General features: G+C 39.7%; 1 protein-coding gene and 1 long non-coding RNA gene across 10 annotated transcripts in view; one reads left to right on the top strand and one right to left on the bottom strand.

Annotated features, from left to right (window-relative positions):
- Ten-m (Tenascin major) overlaps nucleotides 1-19,633 on the bottom strand; it is a 99,317-nt gene extending 79,684 nt beyond the window's left edge. For 6 of the 8 annotated variants that reach the window (XM_064358843.1, XM_064358842.1, XM_064358845.1 and 3 more), the window contains exon 1: nucleotides 19,333-19,633. The gene's annotated coding sequence lies outside the window, so the exon portion shown is untranslated. The remainder of the gene's footprint in view (nucleotides 1-19,332) is intronic. The other 2 variants (XM_015979043.2, XM_064358849.1) reach the window with 2 other exon arrangements.
- Nucleotides 13,205-14,987, top strand: LOC107397751 (uncharacterized). Of its 2 annotated transcripts, none has more exons than XR_001574780.2 (3): nucleotides 13,205-13,514; nucleotides 13,606-14,413; nucleotides 14,474-14,987. It is a non-coding gene; the product is annotated as an uncharacterized LOC107397751 (long non-coding RNA). The 2 variants fall into 2 exon arrangements; XR_001574778.2 differs by having other exon boundaries at nucleotides 13,209-13,514; nucleotides 13,606-14,267; nucleotides 14,319-14,987.
- Nucleotides 19,634-21,723: the final 2,090 nt, after the last annotated feature.

Below are 21,723 nucleotides of genomic sequence, written 5' to 3'. Positions count from 1 at the left end.
TGAGTAATCTTGCCGTGTACAACATAAATAGAAAGTCACTTCAGTGATTTAGCATGTACAAATGAGTTGACTGTAGCGGCTTGTAGTGTTTATAAAAGAAAATTGGTGTAACTCATTTCTATCATAAACATTTTTCTATTTCTGTTGTGGCAGAAATAGAGTTAGAGGTCGCACTTTCGATAAATCTGTCAGGGCCGATTAAATTATTTGTTCTGCTAGAAATAATTCCATCTATGTAATTGGGTGAAATGTGGATTGCTCAATGAGCTGGTTTTAATGAGTGTATTGAACTAATTGAGTAGATTAAATAAGGAAGGATCGTGTTTAGAATGTAATGCCATTTATGTATTAGCGACATTAGAGTAAATACTTTTAACAGTTCTTTTGTACTGCTTCCCGACTATTACTGTAGTACTATGGGGGGAATGTTCGGTAATAACGCTTAATGGGGAAGAAGAAAAATAATGTAGAGTTTGCAAACAGCAAGGAGTTGAAGTTCTAAAATAAGAGCCCCGGCACGCAAGTCTCCTCTAAATTACCAATTAAAAAGGAAGACATTGTTGTGCGACCCAAACATGCGTCGTGAGTAATTGAGTCGGAATGTTTAGTGTATTTATATTCAAATGTTGGTAATCTATTTAAAGACCGTCGTGTCCGAAAATAAAGCGGGTCTTGTAACGTTATCGTGAATAATTCTGCGATATGGTTGCGGATAAAGTCGTGCGTGTCGACGGGTCGTCAAGGAATATCGTCGAAGGACCATTATTAGGGTTGGAAACGAGGATTAAGCCCCAGTTGTAAGACATGATTTAGGAATGTAACTCGGGCAAGAAACCTCAAACGAGTATACACATGCATATACACACTGTGGACTCGCGTAATTCCAGAAGCTTAACGGGCGGCGCTCAATAAAACACCCCCGGGCCTACCAACACCACCATAACAGACCCAAAACAAAGAGAATAATGCGATAGTCTTGTACAAATTATTGTTATCGTCAAACTTAACAGCTCGAGTAAAACTGTTACGCGGTTTGTACGCAGCGCTTCTGAATAGAGAAACGCCATCCATCCTAGCATAATTAGATCGTTAGCTTCTGTTTTTATAAGCTCCGAACAAAGCAATTAATCCATGATGTAACGAGACCAACAGCATTGTTTAAAATCCCGCAACTTACTCATGCAAATACTACAGCTGGGACAGCCAATCGTAGAAAGACGACACACAATGGAATACACTAAAGCTCTTCGGGGGACCTTGACCCATTCACCCCGCTTAACGCAACTCATCCTCACAATTAAAACCACTTTTGTCTACTTTCAATACTCTCCTACATGCCACTATCGCATTATCTTGTCAACCGGTCGCGTCCTTATTTAGAATTCATCAAGAAGACAATACGCCAGGCAAGACTTTATTGACCACCAAGACGACACATTGTCCGCGCTACAATCCTCTAGACAAAGCCGCAGCTACATTATTCCGACTTTAGCTCAATAATTTCAACATTTAGCTTTGAGTGCTTTCAGTGCAAAAATCGGTGAGCTGACAGGCCGTAAGTGTGCGTCTGGTTATGGTCTTGGGCAGTTAAGTGCCTGTTTATGCGCTCTAATATGGTGAAAATTTGAAAATGATCACTCGTCGTCTGAAATCTCTCTCAAACAAGTGTTTATCCGGCTTAGTCTCGCGGCCATCTGGTTATTATCATCGCTTTTCAGTAACACCAAATTGTGGAAGTTGTATCAAGAGACTATTGTAGCGTCGTAAATAAATGACAAACTTTGTGGAAGTTTTTGCTTTATGAGTTTTTAGATTGTTGGGGCTTGCACACCCTCTATAATAAAGTTTGTTCCAACATTGAAAAGTTCATTATTTGGGCTTTAAATAGCAGTCTGTATTATCAGCGCCAAGTATTGTCAAACGCGAGTATTTAGTACGTTTTGAATGGGCAAGTAGAAAATGATTCACCGATGATTATCAATAAACAATGCAATTAAAACTTAATTGGAAATGTTGAAAATAATAATAAAGTAATAATATGGAACAGCATTTTGTAAAACAAATAATGCAAAAGGACTTGATTCGTGAACAAGTACAAATGGTTGATTGCTATGAATAATTAAAGCCTTATTTAAATGCGGTCGGCGAAAATTCCAAATATAAATATGCTAATGCCCAGTTGATGATTGCAATCAATTGTGTGCCAATCATGTCATCAATTAAACATATTCAGTTTAGCAAAACTCCTTGCATAATGCACACAACCATCGATTTTACCTTACGTACCTCAATTTCGGAAAATGATACTCACAGGGGTGCGTTTTATTTATTTAAAATTTCATTTTCCCTACATGTGACATTAAACGGTGGGTTTAAGGATCGGCTCGTTCCCGATCAAATATCAGAACGCAGCCGCCACAATAGAACGATGAATATTTTTATTGGCTCATATCGTGCACCATTGTGTTACAAATAAAACACGTCTATGCAGTTTTTTTATCGGTGCAACATGTTGCCTTATTTGTAGGCTCCCATCTATGGGAGCTAAACTAGTTTGTTTGGAGCAAATTTCAAAGTTGCCTTTGTGAGAACGACGTTTGTACAACACGTCCGTGTTTTTCCCTTTTTAAACACTCTTTTGTTCGATAATTAAAGCGAATTTTTGCAGCGCACAATTATCACACATTTTTGGAAACTATAATCTATGGCTTATACTGTATCAAAGCTGTCGGAAAAGTTTTGCTCCAAAAACGGAAAGGCGTGTGTGTAATTTCTGTTGTGCTTTACGTCGTGGTTAACCACTGTTATCAGACGAAAGTTCACAGAGATGTCATGTCGCCAGCATTCATTTTATCTATCTCGTAAATTGCGAGCTGGAACTACTGTCATAATTCACAAATGAAAAATGCATACAACATGTACCCTACTGGGCAGATTGTCTACAAGTCTGAAACATTTTTGCATCGATTATTAAAAAAGTCGGGCAGTTGCTTTTTAATTGGTGTTTCTAACACGGTTTTATTCATTGGGTTATGAATACGCCATGATTCCTGTCAGTTGCACCGAAAATCAACTAATAAATGAAACATTTGAGTATGCAGCGAACTAGCAAAACAGTTATTTATAGTATCAAGTAAATTACGACTGATGTTTCTTTATTTTGGCGGGAAAATCGTTAACCCCAATGTTGTAAATTATTCGTGGAAGCTGTCGCAGCGAAACTTCGTTACAAGCTAGGATGTAATAGATTCGTCGAATTTTTATTAGGACGTTTTGTGTTCTTCATATTCTTTGATACTTTATCACATACATATTTCACATTGTTTCTTGGGTTTGAGTAATTTTACGATCACATTTCGTTTTATTTTTACTGTCTTCATATAGCACATCACACGTGAATAAATAATTCGGTGACCTATTTCTTGGAAAAAATCATTACAATATCGTGAGCTTTCCTAACCTTGATAACAATTTAATGAGATTTCACACTCCTAAATTACGGAAACGTCGATTTTATTATTCCTAGGCGACTTTTTATTTCTTGGGGAAGTGTGGTTATGAGGGAATATTGAATCGCTCATGCTTTGTGCCTCGAGAGGCAGATAATAAACTGTCAACCTTCGTCTAAGCAGATTATATCTCGTACAAGGCCCAGACTAATTCACCCATTGTGTAGTTGCCGCAAATATCGATCGGAATTTTATGAAATTCCGACAATCAAAACCGGGGATTTTTACCAAAAATTATTATTAAAACTTGCACCCCTTGCGTTTCCAGCGCGATAAAATTGATTGTTATCGGGATTAAAGGAATGAATAGGGCAAAGTCCTCCCTAATTCGCCCACAACGCATCCCTCGTGTTTATTTTTAGTGAAGTTGATAAAATATTAGTAGCGAAATTGGGGCGCGATTAATCCGGGTCCCGGAGTCCGAACTCATGGGAAATTTCCATGTGGGTTCGGTCATGGGCTGTGTGCCAATATGAACGTCTTGGTGCAGCTGCTGGCATCTCTGTTTTAATTTAAGCTCGTTAACTTTTAGGGCGCGATTAAGCTCAAGCCCCGTTCACATGCACGTGCTCCCATCCGCGCTAATCCCCGTGTTTTTCTCACTTGACATAATCTTAATCACGTACTCTCATTAATTATGTCTCTGCCATCTTTACACAAGCCCCCGCTGAAATTTATGTAAGTTAATCTGTGAGATATGCCGGACGGCTACGCGAATTATGGACCGAACATGCAGCCCGTATTTCTGCAAACTAAAGCTCTTCTGACGCTAAGAACGCGGTTTATTTCTTCGGGCCAGTTTAACAGCTTCAGCTTCATCAGGCGCTTCTGGAGAATCAAGCAGTCAAAAATTAAAGAGTCCTTTAATTAGGCTTTGTTGGGTGGCGGTTTGTAGCTTCCTGGCACATCTCCAATCTGCAATTAGCCAAAGGGCGTGGACGTGTAATTATTGGCGTTAGCATAGTCGTATGTCAGAATTTACGGTTCGAGTATGCCAGGAGACAATGCCGGTGTTAATAATTTAGGCTGAAGCCGGGGTGACGTGTTCGATACAAACGCTGTTAAACGAGATTTAAAAATTCATCGAGCTTAAAGTTTCACAAGGCGTGCTAAATTATTTCCCCGAGGTGGGTAGAAAGAGAAGTATGTGACGCATCTTGGATAATTTAGGAAACAGTCAAAGAAAACGTGCATTTGCGAGTCTCGAGTAAGTCCTCTCGAAACATCTGGAGAAGTTCGGAGCGGAAGCTCTGGATTCGTGTCTCGTTTTTGCAGGACGAATTTTACATATCGCGAGTCGTTTTGTTCATATTTCTTGCGAACGCGCGGCGTTTATAAATAAACACAGATTGAATAAAATCGACTGGTAAGGAGAAGAGGAACGTCAATATCGTGCTGTAATCAATAACAAACTCGCTTTGACTAATATTTGCTCGAAGAACTCTGCTTATATTTCGCTGATGTTTATTTACGTCGAAAGAAACTGGCTGTAATATCGCTTTTAACTGCTTCTGGAAAGTATCGTCAATCGTCTTCGATGGCCGAAACTACCCCCGGGTGGTCTCCACACATGTTTATCAAAGGTCACGTTTCAGGGGATGCTTCAGGAAAAATACAAACACTTGTACAAACACTGCGCACCCTAATTACCACTTAAAAATTATAAACCCAAAACATGCCACTGATCCCGAACATATGTTTCCGTCTTGTTAAAACTATAACTCGATTAAATAAAACTACAAGTGGCGATAAATGATATTTATACAAAACCGCAATCGAATACACATCGTTGTTTTACTACACTTTGATTAAATAAATCGTGAACCAATGGATTACCACATTTGACAAACACGAGATTCCTCGCATTCTCCTGGGATTTTATATCGAATCCCTTTTTAGCCAGACGTCATTTCTTACCTCTCTGTTACAGATTAAACACTGCAGGACAGTGCATTTGACAATTGCATGTCAATTTATTACAATTTAAATTTCGCATTTTAACATTCGTGCACAGAGCACATTTAGTTACATTCGTGTCCCTTGACTGTTGAGTTTTGACCACATTTTATACGCTATTTCGGCTATTAAACTTTGGATATTAAAACAAAATCACCGACACATTTAGCAGGTATGGAATGCTTGCACTTGACTGAGAGGGAAATAATATGCCCTATCACCTTTCCCAGTGTGAGCTTAGACTGGTTCAAAGTTTATCTTTGTACAGTTCCTCTTTTATTGTTCGTCTACAAACTATGTTAGAAGTTCTCGAATATCCCCAAAATTATATTCATAAATGCGTCTCTCTTGTCGAGATATTTAATGCTCCAACGTGGTTAACATGACCGGAAATGAGGTTTTTTAAAAAAAGTTTACACCGAGCTTGCATTTTTCCAACAATGTCGTGTAATAATTACTGGCTAACGCAGGCATTAAAAACTCATTTTAAGAATCAATACAAAAATAAGGGTACACATGGGTACCGATAGAATAATTAAATTTGATGCAGTGCGATGTTATGATATCGAATGTCGGTTGATTTGTTTGATGACTATTTTATGACATGTGATTTTTATGGCTTCATGACACAGTGGCTCAGACATTATACAAATTTCGAACAGTCGTTCATTTATCATTTTAATGATTGTGAAATTACAGCAATCAATTGCGAGAAAACAATATTAAGACCTGCAATTTTCCGTCAAGTGCAACAATTGATGAGTTTGTTAAAGCGGTCGGGACTTCCAGTGACTGCGATCGGAAGCAATTAGCACCTCTTCGAGTAAATATTAAATTTGATACCTGCCGAGGGGTTGTTTTTGTGTCGTCTCGCTGGAAAAGTGTGCGAAATGGAGGCGCTGGCGCCGATAATGTTAGCAGATGGGATTTGGTGAAGTTTGAGTATAAACACGCCGTCGAAAGCCACTCCTTATTTGGATTGATCAATATCAGAGAATATTAACTGCCGTGAGTCATATGTCCCTCAATAATCAAGCTCGAGCAAACGTATTACGGTGGTTGTAATTAAACAGGCCATTAACTGGCAATTATAAGTTCCGCGACCCTTGCGAGTAATTGATTGACGCGTGAGGAAGAATTGGCCTCGTTACCGTCCAGATTTGGGCCCGGTGGAAACGTCATGGCGCAATCCGGCCGTCGTTCGTCACTAATTGAACTAATTCGATGAAAGCTGTTATTAATAACCGAGTAATCAGCAATTGTATTGTTCTGAGAAACGAGATAATTGCCAATTGGAGTGAATTGGACCTTTAATCCAAGAGCCGACCTCTGACCTTGTTTCCGTTGCGATTCGAACTTTTGTTTGAATACAATTACACAAATCATATTACGGGGAGAGAGCCGAACGGGTCAATGAATTCCGGTTGAATTATTATAAAGTTATGCAGAATTGGTCCGTCGATGGCGTGGAACAGCAGAGCGCCTCTTTAATAAACATTCATTAACTCCAATTAGAAGAAGAAACTTCAAACAAAACCGGAGGTCTCAATCCGATGTTTTGCCGACGGAGGGTAAAAGGAAAAAATAGCGAGGCAGACGTTCAACATTTTTATTTACGTTAGGAATCCGGCACAGCTCCCGAGATAATAAATGGGAGAGATAAAGGAAATAAGCAAAAGAAAAGTCGGGAACTAATGAAACAGTGAGCGACAACTTGCCCCAGGACCGTACCGTTGATTCTGGGCCTCTCGTTTATTCTTAGGAGGCACAATGGGCATTGTCCGAACGGAGGGCTGCATAATTAATTCCGGACGTGCTTTACCGGAACTCAAACTCCAACTTTGCACGTCTCCTGCGCCAGGATCGATTCACGGACCGAAATAATTTCACCGAATGCATAATTCCAAAGTTTTTCTCGGACCGAAAAGAAAAACGAGATGTTTCCACCGTTCGCCGACATAAGTTCCCATAGTCTTTTATCTCTGATTAAATTGTGGATTTATGAAAAAAGTTCCACAAGGAAAACAATAATTTTCACATTGTCACGTACTACGGTTTCGCTGCAAAAAACACCAACCCTTGGAATTTCCTTTATTCCGCCACCGTGATCATTCATGCAATTTTCCAACACGTTTACAGATTAACACAGAGTGTTGCAATTATTATCGCGCTACCGCGAACAAATACGATCATCCCATTTCGGTTCATCGAGTGTCGCAAACTGAATAAACATTTGCACTTTTCCTCCTTGGTATTAATTTTTCGCTGGCAATATTTACGAGGGCGGTTTCGGAAGCAAAATCGCTGAAAATCGTCTTAATGGAGGTCGTGGCTTTCTTTTATTGCACCTGGATGGGAGTTTTAATATTGGCGCTTTTAAAAAAGCAGTTCTTTGTTCGAAATCTTCGCTGCGAGCATTGCAAGTGGCAAGCGGCGAGAGCATAAAACCGATCTTATTTTTCCTTTGGCTAGAAGGTCTATTATCCGTATAACGATATATTTTTCGAATGGCCGTGAAAACAAGTAAGTGATACGAAAGTGGGCCCTTGAGAACAATGCATCTAGAGTCGAGGCGAAGAAGCGAATGTAAATAGGATTCCGTGTAGGACTCAGTCGGAAGAAGACACTTCTAGATACATTGCTGGCGGCTGAATTTGTTATGCGAATTTCAATTCTCATCGGAAAAACCTTTTTTTCCGTTATTTTATATTCGCAAAAAATTCTATACGGCGACGACGAACATTACGGCGGCATCACGTCGGCTAAATTTTATTACTCCGACACCCAAATTTTCGAAAAGGCCCGGAGACGTATCTGATTTTCAAGAGGCGTCACTCGGTCTCCTAATCACATGGGGTGGCTTTTTATGTGCAAGCTTTACCAAAATTATCAGAAGCGACACGCACTCAAAATTTAATTTTGAACAAATACACTTTTCACACTTTTTGCGTGCACTTGAAGCATTAACGCTTCGTCAAATCGCACGAAACCAATTAAGAATGCGCAAATTTTAAGCTTTTTAAACTATTATTAACGGGAACGATATGCAAAGATGGAGATTAGCTGACAACCAAAAAATTGCCAAAAAATGAGGACAGAACTGCAGTTTGGGGCGATTTCCAGGCCGGCTTGAAGTTTGTTTTTTCAGCCTCGCCCCAGTTCACTGAAACAAGCAGCAGTTGTATTGCGTTCTTGCATCTGTGGCGACACAAATTCGTTCCAACAATAACACACGTCAGTTTAAATTTAAACTAGGAATTAATTGGTTTCGTTGTGGGAAAAACACTGGATGCGCCCATCGGGCGAAGCCGCAAAGTTTCCCTCAAAGAAGCCGGAGAAAAACCATAAACAAGCCATCCATTGAAAATTAAAATTGATTAGAATGGAAAATAATATCGGAAGATGAAAGCACAGCCCTAAATCAATTGTTACGCATTGATGTTTAGACGAGGCCAATCACTGCTATGGGACCGAGTTTGTAATCAAAAACCCATTACCTATCCAGACCCCTTTCCCCCGGAGCGGCCGAGACAATATCAGCCGGAATTAATGCTTGTCGAGTGGCTGGCTTTTCGTCTATTTTTCCCCGAGTGATTAGGATTAGAATTCCTGCGATTTTCATACGAGACCGGTTTACCCGCTCTGAAAACTTTTTAAAGGCAAAACAACGAAGACGAGGTAAAAGCGTCGTCGTAAGTGGGCAGGCAAAGTTACCCAAGCGAGGAAAACTTGGAAAGGGTATAATAAAATATGCGGATGAGCTGCAAGTTGTAGTCGTCGGTTTTCTGGCCCACGAAATTCGAGATTTGCATATACAAAACGTCAGGTGTGTCTGCGACGACGGCTTTATCGCTTCCCTGTCATAACCCATTTCACTGGAACAGAAGGAAACTTGCGAACTCACAAATACGGACCTGGGGGTCTCAGAGGATGTGCTGCGAAAGTATCGGTTTCACGCAGACCAAGTGCTATCCCGACGCGGCCAGAATGCTAAACTAGCTTCAAATTCAAAAATTTGATGCCTCTCATAATTTTTAATGACGGAAATTGAACCCAACGTATCAGTTTTTCTGAGGCGTGTAACAATTGCTTATTCGATTGTATAGAACAGTTTCAATATGACGGCCGTAAAAACAAATTGACTGTCTTAAATCAGAATCCCGAATTGGTAAAAAGGTTTCAAAAACGGAACGGGCTCCTGAAGCTGACTCGACGCGAAATTACAAAATTTCAGCTAAATGTATTCGCTAATAAAAAGAAATGAAAAAAATGCAATTTCAGATATTTACCGAACGATTTTGCATAAATCGGCGTTTCTTTTTTACAGCCGACTCAATTTTGTAATTTAAGTGTTTTTGTTCGATTTAACCGAGACAACTAATTTCACCGGAATTAACTTGAAAGGCCTTAATCGACTTCTGAACTTGCATTAAAGTTTTACCATTACCTTTACCTCAAATGTATTAGCATAAATGAATTACTCATTTTTCTCTATTAGGCACAAAAAGTGTCTGAACAGTTTTAGAAAAAGCTTGATTATTGGGAAACATAAAACTGCAAATAAACTATTCAAATGAAGCTCGTATCCAATCAGTGGAGCCTTTCTTCGCTCCCAACTCACAATAAATCACACAGATAATTACTTTGTACAAACCGTCGGAATCCCGATCGATTTGTCGTACCTTTGAACTTGAATAATGCTCAACAGCCACGCCAAAATAGAAAACTATTCGTTTCTGTCAAGTCTTTGCAACAATAAAAACATTTTCCCTTGACAAAAACGGGCGAATTTGATATTCCGAGAGCGAATCTGTTGTTGAACTTCTTTAAACCACCACCATTATAAAACTTTCGCGATGTTTTTTCCTTTCATTGCTTTTCTTTGCCGGGGCGCAAATCGTGTCCATCACTTGTAGGGAATGATCGGGGCATTATCAGGATCGGCATCCTTAAACCGGAATGACGGCGGCAATCCTGCCGAAGCCGGCATGCACCTGAGCTTCAAAGTGCAGGTCGAGAAGTACTCCCAACTGGCGTCTCGCCGCCTAATGCCACAATATGCGCGTTAGAGGCGTTTCGAGGACCACGTCACTCACACTTCAGACAGAGCTGAGTGTTCTTAAAGTGTCGCAGACTTTAATGGACCGACAGAACGGCGGTAATTCATGCACAATTTTTTCAAAGAAACGGCTCCAAAATCCCTTGGCCCACCAATTTTTTTAAAAACAGCACACGGCTAGAATTCTATCGTCCTCTTTTGGTGCAGACAATTGTCCATGTGGCCGATACAATGGCGATAGCAAAGAAGCAGCGAGCGCAAGAGCGGCATGACAATTAGGTCGGTTTTTCCGTTCGAGAGGAGACAAACGGTGACCCGTCGGTTGTTATCTGGCAAAGAGCAGCGATTTATATAAAAACTACTAATAGAATGTCTTTGTGTGTAAAGTCGCTTCTTAGCGGGTCAGTCAACTCGCTGCAATGCTCCCAACTTTTATTAATAACCCCGCGATCGCGCCACGCAATATGTGAAAATGGTGGAAAGTTCGCCTCTTTAATAACACACTGTTTATGTTTTTCCGCCAAAGCTGCGCCGGAAATTTCAGCACAATAAAACGTTCGGCGTTCCTTCATTCAGTCGCGAGGCCGATGAATCACATGGGGCCTCCTTCGGAAGTCATCAGCGCTTTGTCTGAATTTTCACGCCCATCGCTGGAAAAAGGCCCATCTGCTGATTGAATCGATGGCTGGATGATAATCCGCAACTCTTTCGATTGGCTTATCAATGATGTTAATTAGTAGATGGATATGCAGCGGCGAAATTAATGTAATTACGATTAAAAGCTCCACTTCGGCGGGGTTTTTACAAAAATTATGGCAAATAAATCAAATTGATTACGTTTATCCCTGCGGAGTTGATGGTGTAGCATGCCATGGCGCTTTTTCTTCCGGCCACCCACCACGCTCGATAATTTAGAGTGCATTCGACTTGAGCACTTCAACCGGAACTTGTATTTTTAGCCCTTGACGAGGACGCGGAATTAATTAAATCTCGAGGTGAAATATTGGGACTACACACACCCTTTTAATGTAATTACGTCGTCAAGTGCTTATTGAACAAACTTTTTATTACCGAGGGGAACACAGCCAAACTTTTTAATTTTATTTCTTTCAATTCCACTTCATCACTCGTCATTCTTCTGACAGCTACCTCAATATTGACGCAAGCGTTGCTCATTATATTCTGCGCGAATTCACAAAACGAGACGAAATCGAAACTTAAAATTAAAATTTTTATTTTTGAAATTAATTTCTAATCTTATTTATTGCCCAGCAGAATAGCGTAAAATATGAATATGAATCGGGTCTAGAAAGCTCATACATCAATGTATCAGACTCATTGATATTCCATCACGAGCATTCTGACTCACCCCACATTTCAAGGTTTATTAATTTGACATTGCTTTTGAGCAATCAAGCGTAAAGCGTAATTTTTCATTTTTGTCTTGATGTTTCGACCGTCTGCGTACTTTTGAATGAATTTTTCAAAGTTATGTCGCAAAATCGCGATAAAACTGGTGGGAGGATTCAAGTTATTGAATGACCATCAATTGCCGACAACATCAACACAACCGTATTGAATACATGTTGATTGATCGCTGTTTAGCGCATCTGCATTACAAAGAAGGAAGCATAAATGGGCGCGTCCCATTTGTAAGGACGCTATCGGAGGTTTTTTGGGAGCATCGTAGCGTGTCGAATGGATACATTTGGGTGACGAAGATGACAAGCACTTCGACCCACAATGTGGGTTTTAATGTAACATGCACTAGAATTAATGTGAGTCTATAGCACTATTAATCAAACTCGGTTGTCTAACTCTCGATCAAAACTATGGAAGTTGTGTGCAGAAACCGATATCTGAAACAAATTGCCGACGCCGAGGGATTGTCTAGGCTTTTACATATCTCGCTTGATTTACGACCAGGATGATACTTTTCTCCAAGAAGTAAAGACGTTCGCACAATTACCGACGCTCGGAATTAGTTTAATGCATAGCAAGATGTCACAATGTTAACAACTTTGTGAAACGTAACGGTGATAGACGGCGGAAATGGGAGCTCAGATCGACAAAGGAAAATAAAAGCGGTTATTCCGTATAATTACAGTAAATTATTCACATATTTATCATGGGAGTATGAGATTCTTTGTGGAGGGAACCAAATTCGTTTTCTTAATCCTAAGTAGTCATTCCTTAAAGAATTTCAAATGATGATATTTTAGATTAATGAACGCGTATAAATCGAGACTACAAAATGATGGCATGTCTCATTATAATATTCTATGATTCAAATCACCATTATCTCTAGTTTATGCATCGAGCGCCCACGGAAATTTCTCTTTGTTTACGTCCTCGCATTATTTTTAACTTTACTTTCGATCAAGTGTCTCAAATTTATCTCAAATAACGGAAAATTTACTAAAATCATGACAAAATATAACATGACTATGTATAAATCTTTGAGAATTTACTTTTTCATTGAGTAATAAATTAGACTTAATTAGTTCCAGAAGTCAGGATTTTTTGTCACTAGCATCTTAGACTAATTAGCAATTGATTTTATTTTTGGTTTAGCTCGTTTTCTGGAGCAATATGTTCACAACAAGAATGGTTTTAAGCTCAATTGGAAAAGCTATGAAGCCGCAAAAGGCGATTAGCCACGTTTAATTACAAGGTAAATACAGAGAGAGAAAAAGAGGAATTTCTTTGTCTTTGAAATAACCTTATGCTTAGGCTCCTTGGTTCTATTTATATTTCGATCAAGTGATCGAACCACTCGCTTCACTCGTTCTGTATATTAATTAATTTCTTTATGGTATCAAGTAAATTGGTTTACAAGGCTTCAATATGTGCGTAGGCCGTTGTTAATTATTATTTTCCTCATTACTTTAACTGTTCTTTATCTTGGCATCGGTATTTCCTCAACCAGTTTAAATAAAATTATTCGACCTCAACATCTGTTTCCGAAGTGGTTTTATTTCGCGGTTTGGGTAAGATTTCGTGTTTTATAAAATCTGTTATTGACACAGGTTTAGGGGTAAGACCCCAGTAGCCGAAGTCTATACGCGTATTTGCTTTTAGGCTAACTCCAGGCAGCGCAATCTTTAATATTCCCGAATGTTATTATTCTTGGGGTAGAAACACATGCGTCAAAAAATCGCAGCGTCGATTCAATTCCGATGTCTAACCGGCAGATTGATGTTTGTTTTTGGAGCAGGTGAAAGATGAGTGGATGTAAACAAGTGCTAAACCCGGGGTTCGAGTCAAAAGAGAACGGGTTCGAAATTAATTACCGTTTTATGGCCTCATCACATTTCGTCTTGTTCCATTACCGAAATCTCTTCGACATTGGAAGTTTTCTCTTGGCGTAATTAAAATTACAAGTGCACAATGGGCGTTAGTTAGGGGCTATAAAAGCGGCGGTTTCCGGGGACGGCCGGAGGAGCGTGTAATACTGAGATAGATAGGCGGTTGATTCAGAACAAGTGCGGTGATAAACGTGGATGCTGAGACCGCAACGGCGGCTGAAGACTGATGTTTGTTGTTGGATCCGTGATTTATAACGACCACCGCCGCAAACAATGCCAGCTCAAGTGAACCCCGCAACCCTCCATCAGCATCAATATAAAGTACAAACCGCGACGCCCCAACACGTAAATCACATGGAAAACTGCTACAAATATGTAAACGGCCTAGGAGCCACCCGGAGAAGACCTTAATGGCTCGTTTTCAGATAATATCACGTACGCCAGCTTAATACTAAAAGCTCCACTAATTAACCATTTTATTACCAGCACAGGCCCCTCCAGAGGTCCAAGCAGGCACACTACACCGCTGCTTTACCTTAAAATGCCACTGACAAATTGCGACAGCTTACAAGATGCCTAAAGTAACCCACTTCTGACTCTTCATACCGAAAGAACTTTACTAATTAACCACTCTGTTACAGACAAATTTAAATGACATAAGACTAACCCACACAAACTTTTCATTAGAAAGTCAGAAAACAAGTTTTTACGATTTGAATTGACATATCGTGACAAACTACATTCGTGTTTCATAAATCTCAGACGCACTTTCAACAAGAACTGATCGACTGTAAGATTTAATTAACACAGACAACTACGAAATTTGATTTGTTATGTAATTGGTCAACAACCAGAAAACACCAAATCAGTTCCTACAACCAAAAGTAGTGTATCCCCAACGATAATTTCTTCTTACCTGCCAACTACTGCAGGTGATATCAAGTTTGGTCATAAAAAGTTTCGTTGCACACCTTTTCCGTTCCTTCGGAAGTGCAATGTCTAGAGCCAGGAAATTCATCAGACATGATAAATGGCAGTTTAAAATTTTTATTAGAAACCTTAATTTCTTCAAGAGAAATACCTGCTGTCTCTGCTTTACGAGGGTAGGTGGTGATTTTTCATTGTACAACTCTAATCCAAGTAGAGAAATAAATGTTTGACTACTAGTTTTAATAATTATTTTCTCCACGCACTGAGCACTCACTTAGCTGGCTTAGTACTTGTTTCAAGTCTCTTCCGTCCAAGAAAGATTTTTTTCGAAAATAAGGTGGATTCAAACTAAAGTTGTATTTTTTTTAACAATGACAACTAAATCGTAGCGTTTCTGGTCGTCCGTCACCAAATGCGGGATCTAGTTTTCGAAAGATTAGATTAACTTAATTTTTGAATTAAAATGTATAATGGTCTGTCCTTTTGAGATCCTCATATCTTCTATTTCGATAGCTTTTAATCAATGACCGCCTTCATCTAATTACGGACCTTATCGACAAGTTCTTGCTTCTACATTGTTAAGACCTCAGCTGAATAAATTTCCGCCTTTTCGTACCTCAGTACTTATAATGAGAACTCCATGCCTTTACAGATTTCCATAAACGACATAATTATACTCGTACATTTTTTTCTTCCAGATTAAATTTTAGTTACTGTTTCAATTAAAAATGAGATAATGGAACAATTCTCGCCTTCATTTTGCAATTTTAATGTTTGGGATTTTTCATGTTATTTGCTTTATTTGATTAGGAATAAGTTGGTCGCTCGATGATTTCGCAGCTGAGGGTGTAACTCGGATTAATTTTGCATAGTTTCTGTACGAGTTGTCAGATCATAAAAGCCAAAGCTCTCCGAATTAGCCATTTCAGAGCGCGGCAGAGTCCGGCCTTAACCCCAAAGAATCGCTGCCCTCGAGGGTTTAATCTTCCACAATTACAATCGAAATAGCGCGGCCGATTCGTGAATATTTAAATCGAGAACACCCACGCAAAGCTAGAATGCGTAACGAAGCCAAACCTAAAATTAACCCACCTAAACAAAAACAAAAAACCGCAGTCGGAATATACTAGATAGGCAGACGGTTGTAATCCTAACGAGACGCATTTTTATTGGAATAAACACACAATTAGTAGACCGTAAAGTGGAAGGTCATTAATTCCTAAATTCCGTAATTAAACTGTAAGAGGGTATTTGCGTTCAAGACTTTCGTAATCGGAACGATAATGGAAAAGCGAGTCGATGGCTCCCTGACTCGGTCAGATATATTATTGATGAGGTATGATGGAGTGTGCACTGTGAATAATTGATGTCTGCAGTTTACACGTAACATGACAATATCCAGTCGGATAAACACAATTTCTAAATAAAATGATTTAATTGTTCAAGACCTTGGCTGGGTCAAATGGAGTGAAGAGTGGCCGCTATCTTATCACTTCTGACTCCATTTGACCCAGGAATAATTGTCCCGATGCAGAACAAAAGACAGTTGAGGAAAAAATGGCGAGGAATTACAGCTCGTGTTCTTTTACGAGCATTTTATGGTTGTATCAGTTCCAAGAGTTTTTTCATCTTAATGCTACCTGGTCTAAGTAAGGCTTGAGAAAAAGTCATAAATTACTTTAGTAATAGACCCGAACGAGGCTCATTTTTGCGCAAAGTCCTCGAGAGGCAAAACTGTTGTGTGAATGTAGCATATTAATACTAACAACAGTTAAACACGAATTGCAGTGGTGAAATAATGCAATTACAAACGGCATAATATGCCTCTTGCACATTACATTTAACCGTCATACTTTAAATTACGAAGTCGGCGTTCCGGAGCGTAATTCCAAATCACCCCTCGTGTAATAACAATTGTTGCCAGTCCAATTGTTTAATAGTAATACAACACTTTTGCTCCATTCTGAGCATCCCCCACAATTTGTGACATTGTTTCCAGTCTGAAGCTCGTCTTAGCAACCCTTCCACGTCTTGACTAATTAAAGAGGTTTTTTCGAGACAGTGCTAATGTCTGAAATAACCTCGCGGAAAAATCTTCAGTTCTTCTGCCAAGTCAAATAAGACATCCGTCGCTCCTCGCAGGATATCCTCTATTTTTGGAAATTACACTTCCGTTCAGCAAAAATCAATCTGAATCAAACTGATTGCGAAAGAGCAGAATTTCAGCTATGCATTCTCTGCACTTCCAAATCACACTCTGGCGAATTCACTTGGCACGTTCATCCTTTTGAAGTTACCTCCGACGAAATAATTGCAAGAGTTTATGCGGTGTAATTACGCGATTCTCCGAATTGTTTAGATATTCGTTGCTCTGCTTCTCAATTAAGTAAAAGTGCGCGTTTTTATCAGATTTGTTAAACGTTTGTACGTGATAAGCTAAGCATTCAGTGGCGTAATTAAAAACGTTTTGTTGCTTGTTCCTGTTACTGATAATATTTATTTTGAGCTCCCCTCTGACCCGTGGTGTGAAAATAACGAAACAAATTACCACAAATATTTCTCGTTAAAAATTGTGCACAGCGCCTTATCATAATAAATCCTCAAGGCGTGCGTGCTTTCCGAGTTCGCATGTAAAGAAATGACCCAATTCGTGCTCTTATTAGAAAGAATTTTTTCCGTTTTAATAGCTTACAGACTAAAAAATCCGCCACCGGAATTACACTTAATAGAGCTTTCATAGAAAACTTCCAAGTCGGATTTGAGCTTTTGCTCAGTCGAAATGACTTTACAAATGGTCTCATTTATAAGGGACTCTGCCAAGGATCCAGTAATTGAATATATGTCACTAGTACTCCTGGCAAGCTCCCGACCAGCCTAAGAGATCTAATGACTAGATCCTGCGCCAAACAGCTACTAAATTGTGATTCTATATCGGAAATTGGCGCATTGCAGCGGACATTAACCAGTATTTGTGCAGACGCTACTCCACTTCTAACAGGGCATTTTAAGGACAACACTATGTTATTAATAATCGGCCAATTATGTAAAATTACTACTTATCGAAGTGAATGAGAATTCGCAACTGTTGTAGTCGAACACAAATTGAAAAGCTCATTTATTTATAGCGCGCTTTTCACGACAATCATCAATCAATTATCTACAAAGTACACAGGAATTTGTAGCAGCGTTAAATCTTTCAGTGAGGATGATTATTTCAGCTGTTAAAATTTCGAAGAAGACTAATGACAGGTTTCAAGTAGATATTTTGTGGGAAAGGAGTTTAAAAAGAGCGCCCTGTGCATATTATAATTTAATAGACATGAGAATGCTTTATGGCGGCTGCTTTGTTCTAATAATCAGTGGCATACCTGATCATAATTACATATTGCCAACGCTGACATGCAATTACTTTTGTCGATAATTAACGGTCAGTGTAGCAAAGGTTCGTTTACTTCCGACAATTATTACGGAGGGAGACAATTATTCGATTATTGGAATATTTGAACAGGAGCGAAATAGCTCGAAACAGTCTTTCGTTTACTAAGTAGCTTAACTAGTTTTATCGAGTAATTAAGTCGCATTAGTTTGGTTGTTTACTAAAGCAATTATGTCAGGAAGTTTCTATAATAATTTTTAAACCGCGCTTAAGGGGAGGATTCAAAGTTATTGAAGTAGTGGTGAATGAAAAGTTTATTACAGCAAAGTCTGGAGGAAAATGAGTCGGCTTTCAGCTATGCACCCTGAAAGTTGATAAATATTTGAGAACGTTAGGAATCATCGGCAAAGTGTGAGTTTAAAGACAGACGACTTGACAAGCAATTTGTGTCTGTAAAATCCCGAATACAAGTGAATATAATTTGAAAAATTGCCTCGATAAAGAAAAAAGCTCGGTGATGGATGCGGAGGTGTCTTTATTGATAATTAATTACGAGCGTCGCGTTAATGAAATTTTTTCTATAATGGAAGGGTTGTCGAGGGTCGCACCGGAAAAAACTCCTTGAAGCTAGTCCCGAATCAATCTCAATCTAACAATAGGGCCCAATTATTCACACAATTGCAATTACGAAGCTGGAAAATAAATTAAACACACACACAAGCCTCATTTTATGAAAGGAGTAAATTTTGGTGTGCTGTCAGTGAGTTTTGGCACGAAGCCAATCGTTCCTGTCTGATATGAACTGGAAATCGATTTCGTCCAAAGCGAAGTAAAAGCCACCCCCGCGTTAGTGGCAGAGTTTAAAAGCCCGACCTGGAAAAATAGGATTATGGGCGAAAAGTATTCACGAATAGCCGGAAGGAAGTCGAAAAGTTAAAACGGACAGGAAGTTGTGTTGACACAGGACCGACTCCTGCAAGTTTACGTTTGTGTAATTTGCGTTAATCGTCCCGGTTTCCTAACCGCATTCGTCCAAATTTATAAACAGGAGGAAACTGCCGACTTCGGCGTGATATTCGAGGAAATTGAAACAGCGAACAGCGCGCTGATAATTGAGATGAGTTTTTGAACGGTTCGCACGCGATGTAATTAAACGGAATACATCGGCACGTGATTCTGAATGTGGAAACTCACCAGCCACGGTGGTAAATTTTTTAGCCGCTGAAGGCACGACACTCAGTGTCGCTCCCTCGCCGACTGGGGTTCCATCGGAAAAGCCACCAAACCAGGAAAAACGAAAAAGACACAGTCACCAAGTCACAGAAAACCGGAAAAACGAAACTGAAACACACCGCGTTGTGGTCGCGCCGGAGCGCGATTTGTTGATAAAGCGCGACCGCTGAGGCAATGCTTTGTTTATGTGGGAGTGGATGTTTGGCGACGAAACCACTTTCCAAGACAGCTCGTAACGTACTGTCAAACGACGAACGAGCGGATCGGAGCAGGCCCACCGGGTCGATGCGCGGTCTTCTAGTCCTGCGCCTGGAGCGTCGCCCCTGGCGGTGGACGTCGACACTAGGCAGGATAACGGCGTCGAAAGTCGCTATCCGACGCAGGATCCATCCATCTGCGACATGTATAATGCAAAAGAATAAAACATTCATTTAAATAATTAAAAAGTACACAGCAGGTAAACGAACCGGGCTTGATTCACAGATGTTGGAGCTTTCCTGATGCTAAAAGATAACTTTAAACTTTTGGAGTTTGTATGCAAATTAAAACCTCATCCCTGGAAGAGCTACATGCAAGTCGGCTGCCTGAAATATGAAATTATAGAACCAACTTAAATAAAAACAACCCAACTTCCGAACAACTCCTCGAATCCTTCCTCCAGTTATATACGAATTAATTGGTCTGCGGAATGCGGACTCATATTTTCGAACTTCATTAATTACTGACTTGAGCCGAGTTCGACCAAAACCGCTTCCCAGGCACAAGCCAAGAATTGTTGAGGTGAGAGAGAAAAACCGACACGAAACTTCACTGACAATATTAAAACTTATAACCGTCACTCCAACATCCCTTCGAAACCTTCAACCAGCCCATCATCATTTGCACATTTAATATAAAGGAAACAGATTTTCAAAAAATAAAAAAGCACTTGTTTCACCAAACGCATCATTAAAATCTTTTTTACCGGATAATTTCTAAAGAACCGGAGAAGCTTTTTGAACTAAAGTTTTTGCTGCAAACAAGAAGAAAAACTGTACGTTAGTACTGCATTTATTTCATTTTTTGCACAAAATTTAAACCAAAAAGCAACAATTAAACGAACGCAAAAAGTTGCTTCAGATACTATATGTACTTAAAAGATTGCCAATAAAGTGCTAGACATAGTTATTTTAAAATAATGTTCATTCTGTACGTATATTTGTGACTGTTATTTAGCATTAGCAAATGTATTTATCGTTCAATTTGTTCCCTTTTTAGAAGGACAGGCAGTGCGAATAAAATAAATATTTATTGTCTCTTTCTCAATTTGCCGCACCTGATTCAGTGATGGCCTAAGATAAAACGGGCTAATAATCCCAATCGGCGCCGAAATCACGTTTTTGACTATTGAACTTTGTCAAATCGTGGGCGAGGGTCAAAATTGTCCACGCATGTGTGCCGAAAGGTATTTCAGCCCTTGTTAGCGTCCTCCGGTTGAAATTAGAGGACAATTCCGAATTCCCGTATAACAAGCGCATATGAGTCTCGTCGAAGCAGTCAGTGCGCTGATTACTATTCGCACCATTTCGTCCGAGAGCGATATACATAAATACCAGAATAAGTGCGCCGAGACGTCCTTATTATATTCTCCCTTCGCGTTAATTGAGATGTATTATACGAGGGAATTTTTGCGATGAATTCCCCGGTAATGTAATAATTTGCGTGCCCTCCTTCGACTTATTCATTCCGTATGACCGTCATAAAGTTTTACAGCGTGATTCGACATCGCTACAGCAGGTGTGGACGATCGCACATTCTTCTCACTCGACACCTGACTTCTGTGCATAATAATAAGGGACGACTTTAAATGCCACCCGTGCCTGTGATCGTAATTTATCGTTGCGTTAATGAATTTTCACGCGGCGGTGCGTCACGCTTCTTAACATTCGAAAAAATCGAAAGGAATTCCGGCGATAATTTGTCCCTTGTACCCGGCGAAAAACAACCCACCTCAATATCGATCACACCCAACTAATTAAAAAATTCTAGTTTAATAGCGGGCTGAAATCCGCTGAAAGGCGCCTTGAACTTCGGCACGATTTGCTTATTGTCTAAAATCCGGTGGGATTTGAGCAGCGGGGCTTTTCAGCTAGATAAATCCGGGCTAACTTGTGGCGTCCGCACCGGAATCTATTTTCTATCAGCGCGATACTTGATATCGAATTTAATTACATAGTAGATTAGCACGTATAACCTATAACAGGCTTACGTGATTGTTGGTTGGGTGTGTGTGTTAGGGTAGAGCGGCACCAGTCGCCCCCATGTCGGCGAACAGGGGTTAACATTCTGTTAGACAGTAATGAATAGCCTCGG

Source organism: Tribolium castaneum, chromosome 9, assembly GCF_031307605.1.
Source record: "Tribolium castaneum strain GA2 chromosome 9, icTriCast1.1, whole genome shotgun sequence".
Classification (NCBI taxonomy): Eukaryota; Metazoa; Arthropoda; class Insecta; order Coleoptera; family Tenebrionidae; genus Tribolium; species Tribolium castaneum.
The sequence above is the reverse complement of the archived record's forward strand: the minus strand, read 5'-3'. Positions and strand labels throughout refer to the sequence as shown.